General features: G+C 54.4%; 1 protein-coding gene across 3 annotated transcripts in view; it reads left to right on the top strand.

Annotated features, from left to right (window-relative positions):
* The window catches only part of RBFOX3 (RNA binding fox-1 homolog 3), a 452,855-nt gene that overhangs the window by 69,218 nt on the left and 364,587 nt on the right, over positions 1 to 19,050 (top strand). Inside the window, exon 1 of one of the 3 annotated variants that reach the window (XM_045489766.1) lies at positions 14,332 to 14,401. The exons of the other annotated variants lie outside the window; for them this stretch is intronic. The gene's annotated coding sequence lies outside the window, so the exon portion shown is untranslated. Of the gene's footprint in view, positions 1 to 14,331; positions 14,402 to 19,050 lie in introns of those variants that run through there. 3 annotated transcript variants of the gene reach the window in all.

Here is a 19,050-nt window from a genome sequence, read left to right as displayed (position 1 = left end):
GCAGAAGCGTGGCCTTGCGTTTCCTGCCCCCCCCCCCCCCGGCCATAGTTTCTGACGGGGACCGTCTCTGCTCCACGGATGAGTCAGCCTTTGGCCCCGTTCATTCTCTTCCTTCTCCCTGAACGTTTCTTGGAGATGTCGATTTTTTTCCCAAAGACCCATTGACTACGTTTCCCACATTTTAAAGCGTCTTTTTGTTGCAGTGGTTTTCGTGGGCTATTGATCTCGTCAGCTTGTTTTCCGAGCTCCGTTCCATTTCAGACGTTCTTAAAGGGAACTTCGGGACAAGTGAGGGCCTTCTGGCTCCCCTCCGCCCCCGCCCTGTGCTACCACGTCTGGGCCCCCGCGGAGGCAGTGGGCGTGCGCCGGTTGGCACAGGACCTCACCTTCAGGTTCTAATCTGAGCTGTGATTTCCCCAGGCAGGTGGGGAGGCTGGCATCCAGCAGAGCCAGGCTCTGCAGACGGGGGGAAAAAAAAAGTGCAGCTCTGTTGGGTCTTTGCTGCTGGAACACTGGGGTGGGGTGAGTCCCTCACTCAGGCTCCTTCCCCCTTGATCTCATCCCAGGGGTCCCCGATCCGATCACCCAGTTTCTGGGAGGAGAGGAGCTGTGGATGGAAGGCAGTAGGGCTGTGGCCCCTTCCCTAGTCCCCCTCTCCCCAGCCGACTTGTGGCCCATCCTCCTTGGACTTTCTCCGGCGCCCCCAGACACCCAGGCGGCAGCGACGCTGGGCGGTGCTTGTGCTGGGTGTGTATTTTCAGAAGCTGCGGGGGACGACGTGTGTATAAAATTAGCATTGCCTTGTTGGCCCCTTTCAGACTAATTCGGAGCGAAATGTTTTAGCAATGGTGGGCCGATTCTATCAGGGGAACAAGAACTAATTAAATTCTCCCTGACCATCAAGCAGTAAATTATTTATGTCCAGACAGATGCCATCTAATCTCCAGCATCCAGCTCATCTCAACATACATCCGACTTGATTTTTCAAGGGGAGAAGAAGAAGAAAGAAAGGGCTCAAATATGCAAGACGGGAGCTAGGCGTTGGGGAGAGCCGCAGAGCCCTGGCCTGGAGGCACCACGCTTCCCGCGCTGCAGGGGAGACCGAGGCTGTGGGGGAGACCAAGGCTGTGGGCGATGGCTCAGGGCTTCCCGTCTTGGTTCCCGGCAGCCATGGGCCCACACCATTCCTTGCACATGGGAACGGGAAAAAGAAGTCAACCACCCATTCGATGCGTCTTTGTTTAACTTGATCTCAGCTGTTTGGGGAAGAATTAATTTCACTAGTGAATCTGCTAATACGCATCACAAAGACTTGCTGATCTGCCCCTCCGTGGCCTTTGGTGGCTGCATTTGGGGTTGGAGTGATTAGCTTGGCCCCACGTGGTGGCCGTGCTGCCCACTGCCACCTCCTTTGTTGCTCTTCGATGGCAGGAGGGCATCTAGGGTGCATCTCGGAATTCATGGAATCAGGCACGGACACCCCCCCGCCCCACTCCCCAGACCAGGGGACAGCGCTTTGCTGGATGGTCCTGACTGTTCCTGCTGGGTGTGGGTGGGGACGGGAGACTGGGTTAGGATTTTGGGACCCAAGGGAAGGGCTCTTCCCTGAGTTGGGCAGAGGCTGGGCCCTCTGCCCTGAGCGTTGCAGTGGACTTGAGGCCCACTGCTTTTCAAAGCAGTCACCCTAGGGGGCTTTAAACCAAAGCATCTGAGATTCCTCTTTGGTGCACTGAATTATGGAGTCATCATCCTTTGAAGATAGAGCTGTTTTGGGGAAGAGCCCAGAGCCACCTGGCTCTGTCTGGTGGGCTGCTGGCTTCACCTCTGGTTAGATATGTGGCCTTGGGCAGGCTCCTTAATCCCCGTGAACTTCAGTTTCCCAGTCTGTGAAGTGGGACCAGTCATCCTTCCCACCTCAGAGGGCAGCTGGGTGGAGAAAATGAGCAGGTGTATAAAGGCCTCGGCACAGGTCCAAGCTCAGTAAGGACCCCTCCGTGGTCAGTGAGCAGACGGGGTCGTTGTGCTCAGGAAAGGGGTGTGCTCTGGCCCTCGGGTGATGTTGCCATGGGCAGCACTGGCTGGAAGTCACAGATTTGGTGATTGGTGCCAAAGCCACGCGTTATGGTCACTTGATGTCCCCAGACGGAACAGGTGCCAGGCGGTCAGTAGCCTCTCGTGAGCTGCCTGCTATCCCTTGTGAACACAGTGAGGCACTGACCATTTCTCAAGTGTCTGTCCTGGCTGGGGCTGGGGCTACAGTCTGAAGAAAGCGAGTGGCTGCCCTCTCAAAGCATCCCACCGGGAGAAGGAGGGTGCCTCATCCTTTGTGGGGTGGAGAACAAAGCTCAAGCACCCCACACGTGTTCACTGCTGAGCAGTTTACAGAGTACCTGTGCGTAGAGTCTTTTGCTTAACCCTCGAGGGAGCTGAGTGAGAGTTTCTGGCCTCCTGGGCTTCCTTTAACATCTCCTGTGCTTTGCTCGGGCTCAGAGACCCTCTAGCCACTGGTCAGTCCTACTCCTTTCTTCACTGGGTCTCTGGGGGCTGGGATCTCAAAGAGTGATGGTTGGGGACCAGTCCTGGGATGGATGTTTAAAGAATTGCTGGAGATGTAGTAGGGGCCCCTCCATCTATCCATCCATCCATCCATCCATCCATCCATCCATCCATCCATCCTCTATTAATTCATAACACATTCATCCATCCTCCCTCTATCCATCCTCTATCCACTCACCATCCATCATCCATCCATCTGTCCATCCACCATCCATCCACATGCATCCACCACCATCCATCCATCCATCCATCCATCCATCCATCCATCAACCATCCATTTGCCATCCACTCAGCATCCATCCATCCATCCATCCATCCATCCATCCATCCGTCTGCCCATCCTCTATTCATTCATCTGCAATACATCTATCCATCCATGCACCCACCATCCATCCATCCTCTATTCATAATACATTCATCCATCCTCCCTCTATCCATCCTCTATCCATTCCACCATCCATCCATCCACCATCCACCCATCCATCCATCCGTCCATCCACTATCTGCCCATCCGTCCATCTGTCTGTCCGCCCATTCACCATCCATCCATATCCATCTGTCCATCCATCCATCCATCTATCCTCACCCATCCTACAAATAATAAGCATCTTATATATGTAGTGTTTTAGGCAGCAGAGAGATAACAGTGAAAAAAACAAGACAAACTCCTTGTCCCCAAGGAGGTCACTTCCAGTAAGAACAGGAGCCATTTGCTAGAGAGTAGAAGTCATTCGAGTGCCACAGCCCGTTTGAGACTTGGGGAAAACTATTGCCTCCCAGGCCTGAGACCAGCCCCGCCAGGCCTCCTGGGGGTTTCATGGTGAGAGGCTTCCCCCGGCCACTCTGCCCCCACCTGCCTGGTGCACGGCCACCGGGTGGGGGCTGGCTGCATTAGGGCTCATGCCTGTGTTGAACCTGATTCGGCCTCTTGGCCTCGGCCCCGCTCCTGGGGAAGCTGCTGCTTGCTCCTGCCCTTCTTGATGCCTGCACACCTGCCCTGCCCTGGCAGCTCCCCCTCTCCATCCACCCTTTGCCAGTGCCCTTCCTGTGTGGGCCTGGCCCAGCCCCCTGTAGCCCCTGTGCTCTGCTCCATGGCCCCCACGCACTGGGTGGTGGGAACGTGTGCTTGGCTGGCTGACTAACCCAGGCCCCACAAGGCAGCACCAAATGGCTGCTCCAGTAAATTTCCAAATGCGTCCGGGGCTGACAGCTTCGTTCCTTTCGCTAGCGATGAATGGGCTGAACAGGGAGGCCTCTGCACTGATCACGCGGCCTGAGTCGGCCTTCTGGCCACGCTTCCTGTTGCCGGGTGGGCCTCGCCTCCACCCCAGCCGGAAGAGAGTCTGGTGGGCCTTGGCCTGACAGCGCGGCTCTAGGAAGAGTGTGCCCCTGACTGCCCCGGCTGGTGATCCGCAGAGCTCCCTGACCTTCCTGAGCCTGTCACGGGTGGGAGAGCACTGGATATTGCAAGGGCTCTCGGGACCCCTGGCCCTGCTGTCCTGCTGTGAGCACTGAGGCCCCTCGGAGTGAGCGAGGCCTCCCGGAACGGCACCCGCGCCCCAACACCCCAGTCTGTCTGGCCAGGACTCCCACGGTCACCTGACAGGGCCGCTGTCCTCCGTCCTGGGTTCTCAGTTAGGAAAGATCTGCTTCAGGCTGGGGTTGTTTTTTTCGTTTTTCTTTTTTCTCAGACTGGGACATTTGCACTTTTATCCAAGCCAAATCTCCGTTTACTTGGGAGTCACTTATCTTCTCTCTTCAAGTCATTTCTGCCACCTCCCCTGTCCCAGCCCACCACACCGCGGCCGGCCCCCTGCTGCTCTCCTGGGGGGATCTTCCTCACTTGTCTTCCAGATCATCAGCTCGGATATTGAGCAAAATCGGGACCCCGAGGTGGCCTAGGCAGCCTCCCTGGAGATGCCCCCTCCTGCCTGGTTTGCTGGTGTTTCCCATCAGCCTTTGGTGGTGGTTTTCAAACCTCCCTTCGGCCCGTGGCAGTGTTGATCCAGAGTCCATCGAGTCCAGATTTGCAAAGAAAAGTGCCTCCAGATTTCTTCAAAAATGCTCTGCCAACGGTCGCTAACTTAGCGGTCAGAGGCCACGACTCATCCCCCGGGCCCCTCACCTGTGGGGGCTCCTGCAACCCCCAGGGTGTCGTCTCCTAAGAAACGTCGTGGGGAGGGGGCATGGCGTGGTCAGACTTGTCTTCCCTGTGTGTCCGGGGCCGCCCGCCTTGGTGTCCGCCCCCTGCACCGAGTAGGGGTGAATGCACCACACAGAGGCGGGGAGTTGGGGCACGGGGGCCGCGCGGCCCGGGTTCACCGAGGGGCCGGTGCTGTCTGTCCAGTCTCTGTCTCCTGGTGGGGCCCTCCGAGGAGGACCGAGGGGGTACACCGGGCTTGGCACCGCGGGAGCCCCGGTTGAACGGCAGTCCCCCCGCGGATGCAGGGCCCTCGCTCGCAGCCCTCTGCTGGGCAGCCTGCGCCTGCGGAAGGAAATGAATCGGCCGGGATTGCCACCTCAAGGCGTTTATTTATGTGCTGCACGCTTTTCAGATGTTTTCTTATTTTGCTTTTTGTCAGTAAATATTTCACCCACCCTTTCTTTCTTGCTCATATTTTTTTCATGCTCACCAAGATCTGAAATTAGCACGAGCCCTTTAAGCTGCCATTAATTTCATCTCATCCCTAATTTGTACACTTAATTTCCTCTCCCCAGCCCCGGGGATGTGTTTACAACTGCTGTTCCCGTCACTCACTTTTGCTAAACTCTGCTCGGGCTGCCCCCGGGTCCCCTGCAGGCCTCCCCCCTGGGCCGCCCTTGCCGTGCTCCCTTCCGCCCACGCGTCCAGCGTGGTCTTGCCTCCCCTCCGGGGCCCCGTGCTCAGTGCTCTGCGAGGCCGAGTGGGGCGGCTCCCCCCTCCCCCTGCCCCGAGTGCAGTCCCTACTTTCTGTGCCTCGTGTAGACGTGTCCCTCCTGTGTTCATTGCCTCGGGTTCCACGTTGGGCCCCACACGGCGTGGGTGAGGGGACAGCAGGGAGGAGCGGGAATGAGTGTGGAGGAGAAGGGCCCATCTAGTCCCTGCGGGGCTGACAGCAGGTGTGAGGCGTCTTGCACACTGTTCTCCCGCTCTGGTGCCCGCCTTCCCCACTGGTAAAGTCCTGCGACTGTGGACGATCTTGAGGATCCTTTCTTGCTCTGAAATGTTGTGGTTCTTCTATTTCTTCGGCTCCGTGGGCCTTTATTTGTTTGTTTTCCGAATTGAGCCTGGTTTTTCGCTCTGTGAGGGTGTCGGGTGTCGGGGATATCGTGGTCGTCGCGGTTGTGGATGATGTAATTATTGCGGCCGTGGCCACCACACCGTCCTCACCAGCACCATCACCTCACTGAAGGCCGGACGTTGTGCTTAGTTTATATCTGTGATCCCGTGTAATTTTTACAGCAGTCCTGTGGGGGGTGTGGGTCTTTTCTCTCCGTTTTAGAGATGAGACACGTGAGATGCGCAGAAGTTTCGTTATTTGCCGCGGGTCCCACAGCTAGTAGTGGCAGATCTGGATTCGGACTCCCATCTGTCTGACACCACAGCCTGTGCTCTAACCACTGTGCCATGTGGGCTCTCTCTGTTCCCCACAGGCTTGTCTCCTTTGCTCTTTGTTATTAGCACCCAGGGGCATCGGCTTTGGGTCTGTGAAGCCGCGTTCTGTGGGTCTGCAGTGATGTGAAGCGGGGAAGTCCTTTACTTCTCTAAGCTCTGGTTTCCTGCCCTGTGAGTGGAGAGGAGCAAGACCCACCTCACAGAGGTGGACAAGAGTAGATAAAATGGTGCTTCCCAGGCATCCAGCACAGTGCCTGGAACCGATAAATACTCCAATGTGGGTTTTATAATTGCAGCTGTCGTATATCACAAAATGATCAGTCGCTCCATGTTTTCTGTAAGCTTCTACTGACGACCTTTGATGTGTCAGCCCCTGTGTTGGGTGCTAGACATCCAGAGCTAAGTAAGGTAGCCTCCCTGACCTTGAGCAGCCCACTCCATTGGGGAGGACAAACTGTCGACAAATACAACACCGGAGGGTCGGGCTCACAAGGGGGTGTGCAAAGCACCCACAAATGAAGGGCCCTGGTTGGATGTGAGGGCAAGTGTGCACAGAGGAAATTCATAGCCTTAAGCACACAGTCAGTAAAAGAGAAAGTTAAAAATAAATGAATTAAGTATAAGACTCAAACAGTTAGGAAGAGGACAAAACAATAATAAGCTGAAGGAGAGAAGAAGGAAGGGCATTAACGAAGTTAATGGGTAACGAACTAGTCACAGAAGAGCAAATGGGGCTAATAAATAGAAAGCTGTTTTTTTTCTTCTTCTTCTTCTTTTTTTTTTTTTAAAGTGAATAGCTGAACTGCTAACTAGGTTAGAACGAAAGAAAGCACAAGAAACACAAAATAAGAAGCGGGAGAGATGTGATTTACCAAACCTGACCAAGTTCCATGGCAGACAGTTTTTGAGCTACTCCCACACAGAGAAGGATGTCCGGGTGGCTCCCCCGGAGAATCTAACCCACACCTTCGAAGAGCAGGTACTTCCAGTGCTAATTAAACTGTTCCACACAGCAAATAGAAAGAAAGGAAACATCTGTGTAATTTTCACAAAGTGAGAATAACAACGTCTTTCAATCTGAAAAAGATCGTACAAAAATAAAACTGCAGACCAGTCTCACTTACGAATACTGATGCAAAATTCTAAATAAAATATTAGGAAATAGAATCCAAGCCTCATTTGAAAATAATAAAATCCTGTATCCGTTTGGAGTTTATGCCAGGAATTCAAGAATGGTTCCATATCAAGAAGTACACAATCGATCATTTCAATCAACGTAAAGAGAATTATCGTATGACTGTCTTTTTTGGTACCGAAAAGACATTTGACCGAAGTCAACGTCCATGCGTGAAACACTTACTAGGAATTGACGGATACTTCTGATACTTCCTTAACATGACTAAGTGTAATCGTGTCCAAAATCCCTTCTTTTTCTTGATGTGGAAACAGCAAAGCAAGGACACAGCAAGGATGCCTACTGGCACCACTGCTGTCAATTTCATGTTGTGGTAGAAGCGTCGGCCGATGCGATCAGACAAGAGAAAGACAGGAGAAGAGTAAATGTTGAGAAGTAGGGAATAAAAGTATCAATCTTCTATAGATGGTGTAATTGTGTATTTGGCAAACCCAAAGGAATCGATGAAAATACAGATAACCAATAATAACTTAAATACAAATACAGAGGTAGAAAAGGTCCCTATTGAGAATGACAAAAATAAACCAAAGTACCTGGGAATAAACTTAATAAAAAAATGTTCAAAATGCATATATAACAAACATACAATGCTCTTGAAGGACATGTTATACCCGAATAAACTCCCAAGTGGAGTTTTAAAGTCCACTTTAAATCCGAAGATTTAAAGTCATTCATTCAGCAAATACTTCTTGAAGGCTTTTCACATACTGGGTCCTGTTCTGGTCCTAGAGATAGAGCAGCGAGCAAACAAGATAGAAATTCCTGCCTGCATAGAGCTTGCATTCTAGGTGGGAAAGAAGCAGTAAACGAAACAAATAGGAAGATGATATATTTTAGAGAGTAACACTTCTTTTTTTTTTTTTTAACGTTTATTTATTTTTGAGACAGAGAATGAACTGGGGAGGGTCAGAGAGAGGGAGACACAGAATCCGAAACAGGCTCCAGGCTCTGAGCTGTCAGCACAGAGCCCGACACGGGGCTCGAACTCACGGACCGCGAGATCGTGACCTGAGCCGAAGTCGGACGCTCAACCGACTGAGCCACCCAGGTGCCCCTAGAGAGTAGCCCTTCTTACAGCAAAATACACAGCTGGAGGTGTGTGGGGAATGGTGGAATTGCAGTGTTAAGTTGGGGGGATCACGGAAGGCCTTGGTCAGACCTGATGCTTGCAGTGTTCCTTAAGATGGTTTAACGTCTCACATCCCAAAGTAACTTGTAAGCTCAGCGTGTTCCCCAGCACATACGGGCTTATGGTGAGAACTCAATAAATTAATCTGTTTAAATTTTCAAACCTTGAAGATTTGAACGTTTGTTTTAATATGCCAAATTCCCTGTATCGAATCTTAGCCTTCCCAGGTCTTCCTGTTCTGTACCTGCAAACCCTTGTTTTTCTAGGATGGAAAACTTCCTAAACTTTTACAAACACTTTCAAACATTTATGTAGAAATGTGGTCCCTGCAACCAGGATCATCAGCATCACCTAAGGGTTTGTTAGAAGTACGAATGTTTGAGTCCTACCCTAGACCTACCTGAATTTCGGGATCTGCCTTTTAACACGATTTTTGAGTGCCTTGTGTGGACATTAAAATTGAGAAGCATTTGCCTGTAAGCCTCAGGCTTTGCAGGTTTCCTTCTTGTTCGATGAAATGAGGGGCTAGACGAAAATGGAACTGCCCTGCCCCTGTCGGTCTTAGCTTCTCACAAAGTCAGGCTCCCCAACTGCCCTTGTGTGGCCCGTATTCCCAGCCACTCTTGGAGGACGTGCAGTGGTATGTTGCAAAACTCTAGAACTGTGCTGTCCAATATGGTAGCCACCAGCTGCATGTGACTCTTTGAATAAAATTAAATATTTAGTTACTCAATCACACTGGCCGCACTTTAGGTGCTCAACAGCCATATGTGGTTAGCGGATACCATATTGGATGGCACAGGTATGGAATATTCTTGCCATTACAGAAATTTCCATTGGGGAGCACAGATCTAGAGCATACCGGGTGTTAGATTTTGAGAGATTTTGAGTTACAAGATCGTATCCTCAGTGCTTTGGATTCTGAGCTCCATTTTGTTTCCTTTGATGTCAATATCCATCTGTCTGCCCGTTGGTCCATCTGTCCATCCACTTAGCCAGTCAGTCATTCCGCCAATGATTGTGGCATGAAGTGCTACTTTAATGAATATTTATTGAATAAATCACGGCACGAAAGGTCTACCTGTCCTCAGCCCCGAGCTGGGTATCTGACGTGTAAGTGCCACGCTTCCTGGCCATAAGCATGTGGGCTTGCATTTGGAACTTTCTACCATGACCTCTGGGAACCCAGTTTCCTGTATTAGTTTGGCTTTCCTTGCACCAAATGCACTCACTCCACCACTCCCCCTGGCCAGCTTGTTAATAGGCTGACTCCCCAGGAAGAGGTCTGGCTCCAGGAAGCTGCCTTTCCTACAAGGGTAGACCCTACCAGTCAAGCCTTCATGGGGACGCTCCTGGGCATGGGGTGCCCCCTGACCCCTTGTTTTCTTGGGCCCAGCTGACCTCTTCGGCTTAGACCTGCCTGGCCTGTTTTTTCTGGCAGAGAGTTTTCCTAGCGTAGACCCCAGGAGATAGAGAAGGAAGGTCTGAATGGAGAAGGTTCAAGTGGGGGTACGTGAGTGCTCTAGGTGGGTGCCCAGCATGGATGGTCACGGGGCCATGTTGTGCCCCGAAGGGTTGGTTTTCTGCAGAGTGTGTGTGTGTGTGTGTGTGTGTGTGTGTGTGGTCTTCTCAGAACACTGGGGCTTTTTAGGCAAACTGCTTCATCGGTTATGTCACCGCGCCCGGAAAATTCTTACTTTTTATGATGATTCAGCCCCTCTTATTTTAAAGTTAGCTCTGCTCGAGCAGAGTCTGCACCCGCAGCTGCGCGGCCTCCCCAGCCCTGGTGTGTGACTGCGCGGGGAAGGCAACGTTCACCTCCTCCCGACACCCCGACCCCTCCTGGGGGGACGTCGGCTTCCTCTCTCCTTTCTCTCGTCTCATCCCTCTCTTGGGGAGTCCTGTCCCCCGGCACAAGCAAAGCCTCCGGCCCACCCTGCCAAGGCCCCCTCATGTCCCTGGGGTGTCCCCAAGCCTCCCACCGCCCCAGCTCAACACGGACACAAAGGGTTACTGTGATCTTAGATTCTTCTGGTTGGTCTAATGCTGGTGTCACACAGATCACTCCCCAGTCTCCAGAGAAATCTGAGTTCTGCCTGCCCCCCTGTCCCCTTCTGCTCACGGCTGAGGGCTGCGTGGGGTCCCCCAGCTCTGGAGGAGTGGGCACCGGCCAGCCCACTGTGGAGCTGAGTGTTGGAGGCCCCCACCTGTGGGGCCGAGCCCGGCCGTCCTCCTGGCCTTCCGGGATCTCCCTCAGGACTTCCCACGTAAAACACGCTTGTACCTTCTAGAACCCAGAGGCACCTGTGAACACCCGAGGCTTTGCTTTCTTCCTCTCCTCAGCCCTCACGGAGGGCAGGCGAAGGGTGGCCTGGCCACAGGTGGTGGCGGTTCCCCTCTGGGCATAAGGGACTCCGGGCAGTGCTGTCCGTCCCTGTCCTGAGCCTCGGTTTCTCCGTCTGCACAACAGTGCTAATAATCGCGCCACCTCACGGCCTGGAGGAAAGGAAGAAAGGAGGTAATGCAAATGGTGCCTCTGCGGTCAATCCGTATCTGTTACTGCAACAATGATTATTGTCCCCAGTAGGCTAATGATGGCTCTTACTAGCTCGCAGGGTTTTTACGAGGATAAAATGAAATGCCACGAGGAAGCACTCGTATATTCATTTCGCAAATATTTGCCGGGCACCCACTGGTGCGGGGCCCTGACGTAGACACTGAGGCTCCATCAGTAGACACAAGAGAGGTGCGGATGGGAGCAGCCTATCCCCAAGCCTAGAGGGGCCCAGGGGAGTCCTGGGGTGTCGTGCTGGAAGAAGAAACTGGGCGTCGCCTACTTTACAGAGGAGCAGCTTGGGGCCGCAGAGGCCTGAGCAGCAGAGCCGAGCAGGCCTCTTCCCCAGCAGCTCAGATGGTCTGTGCCAGCATCGTGGGCACACCCGGCATCCCCAGGGCTTTGCGGGTGGTGACAAAGCCCTGACACCAGGCTGTGCAGACCCTCGCGAGAGGGCAGGAAGCCGCCGTCACCCAGGCAGGATACCTGCTTGGACCTCTGAGCTGTGGGAGTCACAGAAGCCTTTCTTCTCTGGGGGAGTGTGGGAGAGGTGGGGAGCGCAGGGGGAGGCAGGCGAGAGTGTGCTCCTGGCGGGCGGGCGGCCTCAGGTCCTGGGGTCCTGGCTGCATCCGTGACCACCTCTGAAGCAACGTCTGCTGAGAGTCCCTCCTGGGGCTGGCGGAACACCAGGCAGCGGCCACCAGCGCTGAGCGAGGCTCCGCCTGGGAACTTGGTGTTTCTAGAAGATTTGAGGACACGCAAAGGAATGTTCCGAGTGGCTCCAGGCGGTTCCCCCCAAATTGCAGGAGGAGGGAAGCTGGTTTTCCTCCAGGGGCGGGAGAGGCCGCCAGCTTCATGGGAGCTTCAGGGGACGTGGGGACACTCTGGACGCCCCGGCACCGGGGCCTGTTCTGGGGAGCGGGCTATGGGAGGCCTCCTGAGTCTCCCGCCCCCCTCCCCTCTGCTTTCCTCTGTCGGCTTGGCGCGTGCAGTTGGCGCTGGTCAGGTAGCTGCTGAGTGGGATAAACAGACCTTCGTCCCCCCGTTTCTCCCGGGGCATGACCTCACACAGTGAGGCCCGCACACTCCCTGCCCGTGCTCGGGGCACCTGTGTGTTTTGGCAGGTGGACCGAGCCCCTGTTCCGAGGAGAGAGGAGGAGATGACCTGACCCGGGCTTGGCTCCTGGAGGTCCCGTCCCGGGGCCTCGCCTTTATTCCCTCCCTGAAGCAGCAGAGTTTTAATAGAACGGGGAGTGGGAGGGATACGGTTAGCTCTGAGCCCCTGGGCAGCTGGGGCGCCCCTTTCCCTGTTCCGTCGTGGTGCTGTGTGGTTCTCTGTCACGCACGGAAGCTGTCGGCCTGCTGGTGCCCCCGGCGGGCTCTCTGCCCGTCCCTACATGGGGAGGGCAGTGCCCAGCATGCACTGTCCCCTCTCAGCCCCGAGCAGGATGCCCGCCCCGTAGAGGGCCCCGGCTACAAGGATGGGGCGGCCGGGTGCCAGCAGGTGGGAGGGATGCTTGCCATGCTCTTGGTGCTCCTAGGAGGGCGTGGCGGGGTTGTGGACAGGCCATCAGTCATCTGTCTTTAGAAAGTCTTGGGGGCTTGGAGGGGACAGAACTCAGCGTGCAGACAGGCCCACGTTTGGGCACTTGTGGGGCCTCAGTGACGGCATTTCATCTGAGACAGCCTGTTTGCCCACTTGCATGAGTAGGGACGGCCATCGTGTGGCCAAGAGGCGGGTGCTCTGTGAAACACTCAGTAGGTCCTCCTCAAACACGCCCTTTCTTTCTGGGGCTGATGAACCGGGTCCCTCTGTTTTGGCAGGAGGGCAGCCTGGGCTCCCTGCTCTCCCGTGCCGTCCTCAGAATTGTCCACGATGGGTTCACGTGGTATGACTCCACAGCGCGGTGGCAACAGGTGAGAACGTAGGTCCGGGGAGACAAAAACCTCCGAGATCCAGACCGCAGCCGGGACCTCCCCGAATCCACCTGTAACCGCTCAAAAATGATTTGCTCTGCCTTTGTCATTATGCCCGTGTGCAAAACGTGGATTTATCTGAGTCGTAGCACAGTGATAGTTCTGCATGTAGTATACACGCATGTACACACACATACACTGTCTTTCCAGTTACGTGGGGACACTCAAAGGGGACCCTTTCGAGCCCCACTAAGAGCCTCAGAAGACAATGCAGTGAGCCGAGTGTGCGTGCGTGCGTGAGTGTGCCCCCAGAGACCGAACCAGACTCTAGGCAGCAGCTGGGGGTGGGAGCGGGGACCTGGGGGTGAGGGCACAGGGAGCTGGGACACGGGAAAAGGAGCCACAGTCTGAGAAGTGAGGCTGAATTGGATAATAGGCATAGACAGCTTCTCTTGGGGAAGGAATTAGAGATTTCCCTCTTGTTTTTGTGGACGTGTCTGGAAGGGAAGGCAGGCTTCGGCGATGGGCTGGCTGGAAGGACACGGGGAGCCTCGGGTTGAGCGGTGCTGAGCTGTCTGGAGTAGAGAAAATCTATCGGGGGGGTGTGGTGCAGAGTCTCAGGGCAGCTGGGGGGCCCTGCTGTGCTCCCCCCACCCCGTCGGGAGAGGCTCCTGTGAGGCAGATCTTGGCTGGTCTGAAGACCCCAAACCAAACCTCGTCCCTCCGTCTTTTCTGGTAGCTGTGCCCCTTTGGAGGGAAGGGAGTGAGGACAAGGCAGGGGGTCCCAAGCTGCCCCCCCTCCAGCTGCTTCCTGGCTCTGAATTCCAACAGCTGTCATCACAGGCTCGAGGTGGGAGCATCGTGGCCAGGAGCTGCCACCGGGCGACGGTGGTCGTCCCTATTTCTTCAAAAATGGGAAATAGCAAAGGTGATCTCAGCAATGGAGGTGAAAAGCCGGGACATCCCTCGTCTGCTCCTTGCCTGCGTTTCTGCCCCCTCAGGATTCGTTACTGTTTTTCTAGAACAAGAAAGAAAGACTTTTACTTGTAGAAGCCTTTTTTTTCCCTTTCTTTCTTTTTTTTGGCCCTTAATGATGCGGTGGGTGGTAGTGGTCGCATGTTTTTATTTTATGTTATTTTTTACCCTTTGCCGCTCTGGGGGAGGGTGACAGTGTTTGAGTTTGGGGTGCGGCTGTGGGGGAAGCGTTCTCTTGGAGAGGAACGCTAGGAGCAGATGTTACACCCCCACGTCTAGAAGGTGGGGGGAGTCTGAGGCGGCAGCTGCTTGGGGTGAGGGAGGACTCGAGTTATGTAAGGGCATCGAGGGGGTGGCTGGGGGCGCAGACGGAGCCCGAGGATGCAGGCTGGCGTCCTCCTCCGGGCTCTCGAGGAAGGCGGCCGGGTGCCGTCTGCCGGGAGCCGGGGGCCGAGTGGCGGCGGCGGGTCGGGCGTGCAGGTGGGTGTCAGCACATCAGGGTCACGGGGCAGGTGGGAGGCATAGAGGGTGGAGGACTCTGCAGGAGGAGCAAGCTTCTGGAAGCCTTCGGGAGGACTCCCCCTTTCCCTCCATGCCTCTCTGTATCCCTGCTCCTCCGCTGCCCGTTCTCCAGACGACTGCCCGGCAACGGAGGAGACAGACCTCCCCATTGCCCATATGTCCTGCAAGGCTCCTTCCCTCCCCGCTTCCCGCCCCAGCAGCCATCACCACGTGACAACAGAGCGCACACGGTGGAGGGTGAGGCCGGCCCCGAGCCTCACCATGCTCCAAGGGCAGCCTCGGGTACCTTCCCCTGGTACGAGAAAGGTCTGACCCACAAGGTAGGACGAAACCCTGAGCGGGTCACTTTAACGGCGACCGGCCAGCCAGGGGACAGCTTTGTCATCTGCTCATAGAGCCACAGGGAGGATGCGGCCAGGGCACGTGTGGACCTGACCTCCACCTTAGCATGCGGGAAGGAGCCTGTAAATGTAGGCTGGGGTCAGGATGCTGTTTGAGCCCCTCTGTCCCACGATGCCCCCGGCGAGCTCCCCCTTCCTGGTCCTCCAGCTACCCCCCACGACCACTTTCTCAGGCTGCTTGGGTGCCCCTGTCTTTGCTGGATCACCCCGCGTCCCTTTCTTGCCCCCTCCTGCAGACTCTGGCCGGGCGGGGGGTGGGGGGTGGGGGGGGTGGTCTCTCCTGGTCGACCAGTCGCTCGGAATTTTCACTGGGCAAGCATCATGCGGTGCCGTGGGATCCCAGCCCTGTCTGCACTAATGAGCTAATGGGCTTTGTACCTGGTAAGACCACAGGGCCGGCACGTGCTCGGCATGCTTAATCCTCAGCTGGTTTTACCTTCCTCTGTGTGCGTTTATCTGCCTGTTTCCTTCCTCCCCTTGGAGGCCCCGGTGAAGGCGGCGAGGTGAAGGTGGCGAGAGGGGTCCTGAGTTTGCTCTGTCGTGAGTGGCCAGAGTGAGAACTAGGGCATCCGGCTCCCGTCGCGTTCCGAGCAGGTTCTCTGGGTCAGAAGGGGAGCTCCACCCCCCCAGGGGCCGATAAACGATCTTTCGGTGTCCCAGTCCTCGTTGGCTCGACGTGTGGTTTTGGGCGGCCCCAGCCGAGCCTCACGGAGCCGTGGAGAGGGCGCACAGCGCATCACCTGGGGGTGTAAGGCGACTTGTTCCCGACACACAGGGCGCTCGCGAAGTCTGGGGACGGTGAGTCTTCGTCATGGGCTCACGGTGATTTTGGAGAGTCAGTGGCTGTGAAGGTTGCAGAGATGCATTTCTGAGCGGTGGGCTTCTCCCTCCGCTGGCCACCTGCTGAGTGCCAGGCTCCGTGCGGCCACGTGATTGTCTTTGAGGCTTCGGGTGGTTGTGAATGGCACAGTCGTGACACGAGGGGATTCTGTTCCTGCCTCGTCCAGGAGGGTGGCCGCCAGCCATACACGAGTCCTTAGCACCCAAAACGTGTGGGGTCTGAGTGGAGACGGCCTGTGAGTTTAAGTGTACGTGGGGTCTCCAAGACTGAGCACACACACAGACAAAGCATGTAAAATATCCCCTGAATAATTTCTTGTGTGGATTACATATTGACAAAGTAATATTTTAGATACAGTGGGTTACATAAAATATATTATTAAAATTAATTTCACCTGTTTTTCTTTTCTTTTTTTTTTTTTTAAATTAAAAATCTTTTATACTGTGGCTACTAGGAACTTTAGACTGGCCAGGTGCCTGGGTGGCTCACTCGGTTGAGTGTCTAACTCCTGATTTTGGCTCATGTCTCGATCTCACGGTTCGTGGGATCGAGCCCCATGTTGGGCTCTGCACTGACAGTGTGGAGCCTACTTGGGATTCTCTCTTTCTTCCTGTCTCTGCCCCTCCCCGCTCCCCCTCAAAATAAATAAATAAACTTCAAAAAAAAAAAAGCTTCAATGCAGCCCATGTGTCTGGCATGGTTTTCCTTTTCCTTTTCCTTTTTTTCTTTCCCTTTTTCTTTTTCTTTTTCTTTTTCTTTTTTTTTTTTCTTTTTCTTTTCTTTTCCTTTTCCTTTTCCTTTCCTTTTCCTTTTTTTCTTTTTCTTTTTCTTTTTCTTTTTCTTTTTCTTTTCCTTTTCCTTTCCTTTTCCTTTTCTCTTTTCCTTTTCCTTTTCCTTTTCCTTTTTTTCTTTTTCTTTTTCTTTTTCTTTTTCTTTTTCTTTTTCTTTTTCTTTTTCTTTTTCTTTTCCTTTTCCTTTTTCTTTTTTTCTTTTTCTTTTTCTTTTTCTTTTTTTTCTTTTCCTTTTCCTTTTCCTTTTCCTTTTCCTTTTTCTTTTTCTTTTCCTTTTCCTTTTTCTTTTTTTTTTTTCTTTTGTTTTGGCATGATATTTCTGTTGGGCCGGGCTGGCCAGAACTGCAGTCACCCCTAGCCTTGACTTCCTTCTCTGCGAGGACAGAGGTTCCTCCCGATGTAACCCAGGCTGACACTCGGGAAGCTGACGACCTTCCTCCTCTTATGTGTTCACAACACCAGGGAGCCCCTCTCGAGTCTAGAAAGGGTAACTCAGGAAGTCAGAGCAGCTGATTTTGCGAGAGGTCCCAAGCTGTCTGTCTCCACGTTGGTCCCAGCTCGACACCATTGGAGTTTTCGGGGAAACACTCTCGAGCTTTGTAAATATCCATTAAAAAAATAAGTAAACCCACTATTTTGCCAGCCTTCACCAGGGAGTTTCTAAAAAGCCTCTCGCAGAGAGGTCTAGGGTGTCATACACTAAAAAAAAAGTACACGCACGGAGAGTTTGAAGGCAGCGGGGAATGTTTTTGTTTCTGGAAAAAGAAACGCTAAGATGTGTGGCAGGCCTGGAGGCACCGCGTTCGAGCATCAGGAAGCCCTGACAGGAGGCGGAAGAGAGAATCCAGAGGGACTTTTGGAGAGGAGGAGGAGGAGGACGGGTCAGCGTGGGGACGAGTGGCGAGCCAGAGTTTCTGCCGCAAAGCTGCCACCACGGCGGGGCCTGGGGCTCCGGGGGCCGGGTTTCCTGCTGCCGGGTGTGCAGAGCCTCTGTGGCTTCGCGCAGCCCGGGGCGCCCGGGTCGAGTGGGAGAACCCGCATCCGATCCCCCGTCCCCGGTCTCTGGAGAAGCTGGAGCACGGAGGCCGGGCAGACCCGCCGCGCCTGCTGAGGGCCGAGGCTCCAGAGCCGCCGGCGTTTTGCGCACGGCGCTTGCTGGTGCGTCGTGAGGCCCTCTTATTTTTTATTTTGCCGTTTTTGACACTGTCCTTCAGTTCCTCTTCCACGCTCCCTGTTAAGCTGTTAAATCACTCCATTTATTTAGTGGGAGCGTTTCTGAGAGCTCATTTTTATCTTGGTGAAAACCAGGCTTGCTCACGGGCACATAATGAAATTGCATAAATATACCCTTAGCTTGGAATCTAATTTATTTTTCCTGTTCATTATGGGGTAGAAGGCCATTATGAAATGTATAACTTTTTTTTTCTTTTTTCTTTTTTTTTTCCTCCAGTGCTGGAATTGAAAGGCTGGGGCTTGGGCTCGTTTTATTCTGATGATTTCGTCCTGATTCAATTTAAAGCTGGTTAGAGCTCAAACACGGCAGCGTAATTGACAAAGATCAGTGTGGGTTGTAATGCTAATGTTTCGTCTGTGGCTTCCGAGGCTCCACGGGCGTGCTGGGTTAAACAACCTTTCCAGCATGAGGGTACCTGGGCCTACAGAGCTGCGGGGCCTCGAGCAGGGGGCCCGGGAGCTTTCCGTGGCCAGTGGTCACATTCTCCAGCTGCGGGCAAGGCTGGGCGCTCAAAAGTGGGATCCGAGTGGTCCACGCTGAATCAGAGGGCGGGGGACACAACCGACCCCAGACCCAGAAAGGGTTAGGAATCCCTTCAAGAGCACCCACCTGACCACTGCTTGTGCAGCCGAGGGCACTGAAGCTTAAGCTGTCTGAGCAACCCCACAACCTGGCCGAGGGCTCCTGGGCTCCAGCCTCCTGTCCTTGGCCCCGGTCACCTCATTGTGACAGCGAAGGAATAATGGGAAATGAGATCCAAATATAGGCTGCCTTTGGAAGCAGCGGCTTGAGCCGCTCTGTATGAGGTTTGGTGCACCGTGCGCTCCGTGCTGGGAAGGAGGGACACGGAAGGAGCTCCTGGCAGCTGCAGAAGGTCACGAGATGCTGACCTTGGCTACGAAGTGGGGCGTGACCCTGAATAGCAAATGGGCCAGGAGCTGGATGCTGCACGCCTTGAAGAGGGGTGCCGTCCTCCCTGCCCGGTGCGCCTGGAGCTCTGCTAATTGATCTCCCTGAGTTTGTGGACTGCCTTCCCTGCGCCTGGTACCACCGGGCTCAGACGTAGAGTCCGAGAGGCGGGATCCTGCTGTAGGCGCTCACGTCTCCCCGGCAGGGTGCGTTTGGTTTCCATCCTGACTCTCAGATGGGAACCATACCGGCCACTACGTGCAGGTCAAAAGGAGATCCAAGTCAAAGAGTGTTCTCCTGGAGGGTGGCGAGTGATGATCAGAACACGTGTGCGTGTGTGCGCGCGTGGCCCCCGGGAGGAAGACATCATCACGGATACGGCAGGTTTCCCCGGCAGCTCGAGGAAACGGGTTTAAATCTGGCTTGCGGAG

This window comes from Leopardus geoffroyi, chromosome E1 (genome assembly GCF_018350155.1).
Source record: "Leopardus geoffroyi isolate Oge1 chromosome E1, O.geoffroyi_Oge1_pat1.0, whole genome shotgun sequence".
Taxonomy (NCBI): domain Eukaryota; kingdom Metazoa; phylum Chordata; class Mammalia; order Carnivora; family Felidae; genus Leopardus; species Leopardus geoffroyi.
Note: the sequence above shows the minus strand (reverse complement) of the source record. Positions and strands in the feature narration are given on the sequence as shown.